Below are 3,308 nucleotides of genomic sequence, written 5' to 3'. Positions count from 1 at the left end.
GGCTACAATGAAGCTCGATGGCGAGGTACCCGCGGAGCTGCGTGTTTCGGGGCACGGCTGGTAGCAGGCCGTTGCAAAAGGCTCGGACGAGGGCGGCGAGGTACTTGTCTTCCTCGGACGTCCACGCACCCGAGCGCCACGTCGCTTCCGAGGACGCGTTCGAGTGTAGAATGTGACGCAGGTCCATTGCACGTCGAGTCGGGCCGAGACAGCCAAAGATAATTTGACAGGCGACGGGGCACCGGCCAGATTTTCGAAACGCGTCTTCAACGTCCAGAATGGGAGCTCCGGTCACTAGCTCGACAACGTGTTTTATTGTGGTGTGGCTGTGCAATCGAATGCATCTGTGTGCACACGGATTGCCCTCTGCCAGCGCGAAGGATGTTTCCATAGCAAGCCACTGTGATGGACATCCACGGGGCGGCCGAGAGACTTGGCACGCCAAGGCGCTCGCAAGGGGGCAGAGTCGAGCTTACGCGAGCTCCCGTTTGCCTTAGAAATCGATTACTTGATTTGCTTCGCGTCAGTGCACTCGCACAGTAGTACTGGTATGCACTCACGAACATCGCCGCCCGCCCTGCAACTAACCGTTGCCGTCAAATCCGCACCAAAATTGGGTATGTGCATCGAAATACGTTTACCGGTACTTGATCTGACTATGCATCCGTCCGCGCCATTTGGGAGTGGTGCAAAATGATGCAGGATGGCATTCTCCCATAACCTCTCCAACTCAATTGGGAACTTAATCGGATAGTTATTTTATTTGAAGTACCCAGCTCTGGCGAATCTCCTCCAAAATCTGCCCAGATTTGTCGCTTCCCCGTTTCCGCAACTACATGTACGGTATCTCCCGTGGCCAGTAATCTCTGGCTCTGGTGACGCGTTCAACAGAGATGTGCGGTATTAGTGTAGGACTGGATTCTTTCGTTGGTTTTGATTGCTCGTAACGTCGAAGACGACGGCATCGGGAGCGCTCAAGCGACGAAATCAACGTGCAATTGCCAGCTACGAGCGCCGCATCGACGAGCAAGAGACTAGAATTGCGTCCGGTTTTGTGCAACAATACTGCGCGTATCCAATGGCATTTGTGAGACCGTATGCGGCGAGATGACTCATCCAGTTATGTTACTGTAATAAAACGACGCGCCGTGATCTGGTTTTGGAATCACGTGATCCGTCGTTACTCGAGTTCCATGGTTGTGTGACCGTGTGTGGAAGCGCTCGATCAGAGGGAACGAGGTTACATTGTTTCAATTGACTGCTTCAGCAAGGCGAGACGCTATTACCGGGCAATCGTTAGGTGCATGTTGAATGAAGCCATGCGGTGTGGATAGCAAGTTCCTTGGTTCGGTCACACATCCATGGAACTCTCGTAACGATGGATCACGGGATTCCAATATCAGATCACGGCGCATAACATAACGTTTCCAGTATCTCGCCGCAACGTTAGCAGACAAGAGCAGTCCAGTCAGGCGTCTGTGGTCAATCCTTCGTTAACGTGGGCATTTCCTCCAAGCAAGAGTAAGTCAAATGATTCTTTATTTAATTTTTATCAACCCTGCGACGATATGCCCAAGGTTTTGCTACGGCGTCACGAATGCCCTTGGATACGCGCAGTATTGTTGTATAAGACCAGACGCAATTCTAGTCTCTCGCTCGTCGATGCGGCGGTTGTAGCTGGCAATTGCACGTTGATTTCGTCGCTTGAGCGCTCCCGATGCCGTCGTCTTCGACGTTACGAGCAATCAAAACCAACGAAAGAATCCAGTCCTACACTAATACCGCACATCTCTGTTGAACGCGTCACCAGAGCCAGAGATTACTGGCCCCAGGAGAAATTCACCGAGAGAGATCGCCACCGGGCAAGCGTGGCGATAAGACATTAGTTGTTCGAGGCATGTGCTTACCGCCGTAGTAGTTCTGTATGAGTACATCCCCTCGTCTACTAAGCAAAGCATATCACATCATCGATTTCCTGCATAAAGTAGAGGTCCCGTGACCGCAACGCAGCCAAGTCTCCCGGCCGTCCCGTGGACGTCCATCACAGTGGCTTGCTATGGAAACATCCTTCGCGCTGGCAGAGGGCAATCCGTGTGCACACAGATGCATTCGATTGCACAGCCACACCACAATAAAACACGTTGTCGAGCTAGTGACCGGAGCTCCCATTCTGGACGTTGAAGACGCGTTTCGAAAATCTGGCCGGTGCCCCGTCGCCTGTCAAATTATCTTTGGCTGTCTCGGCCCGACTCGACGTGCAATGGACCTGCGTCACATTCTACACTCGAACGCGTCCTCGGAAGCGACGTGGCGCTCGGGTGCGTGGACGTCCGAGGAAGACAAGTACCTCGCCGCCCTCGTCCGAGCCTTTTGCAACGGCCTGCTACCAGCCGTGCCCCGAAACACGCAGCTCCGCGGGTACCTCGCCATCGAGCTTCATTGTAGCCCGATGCGCGTCTCCAAAAAACTTTGTCTCGGGCACCTTCTTGGCGAGCGCCTGCCATCCCGCGTCGGACGACGCATGTACCAGGCCAACGAAAACGCTGGAACGGCGCTCATGCAGACGACAGCGCTGGCACTCAACGAGCTCCGGCGAGCATTTCTCGCGGCCGCAACGCGTCAATTGCAGGAGCGACCGCCGCGCTCGTCATCATCACCATCATCATCAACAAAAGCGAGCCGCGGTGGCAACTGGTCGCGGGCCGAAGAAGCGTATGCGCTGCAGCTCATTCGATGCTTTGTACAAGGCTACGTCAACGTCCCAACGGGCACGACGCTGCGGTCTTTTCTCGCACGCAACCTGCAGTGTTGTCCGATGCGCGTGTCCAAGAAGCTGGGATCGCGGTCGCTCTGCGGTGCGCATTTGCCGCCTCGACTTGGGCGGGCGACGTTTGTCGAGGCAAGGCAGCAGTCGCCGGCTGACTGGACCATGGCGATGCGAGCTCTCGATAAGCTACAGAGGTTGGATGCGGCGCGTCGGTCGAGCAAGATCGAGTAGGCGTCGTGTGTTGTAGGTATTGGTGTTGTAGATCTCGTTGCGGTGGATCGCTATCGACAATGTAGGTATAGTTGTATATCGACAGTCGTGTCTTACTCGATATTTTTGAAGTTATCTTGAAATGGGACGTCGTGCGGACACTTCCCTTGCTTGCATTGATGCGGAGAGGCGAAATGTGGTGGCGTTGGCGGTTCCACGCAAACACGATGCATGCGTTGTCTTCTATGAAGCAGACCATTTTGTGTGGAGCGATACCCAAAAGTACATTCGCAACGGAGCTTACCAAGAAGACAAAACTGATATATCTGGG

The sequence above is a fragment of the Saprolegnia parasitica genome (assembly GCF_000151545.1).
Source record: "Saprolegnia parasitica CBS 223.65 unplaced genomic scaffold supercont2.129, whole genome shotgun sequence".
Lineage (NCBI taxonomy): Eukaryota > Oomycota > Saprolegniomycetes > Saprolegniales > Saprolegniaceae > Saprolegnia > Saprolegnia parasitica.
The sequence above is the reverse complement of the archived record's forward strand: the minus strand, read 5'-3'. Positions refer to the sequence as shown.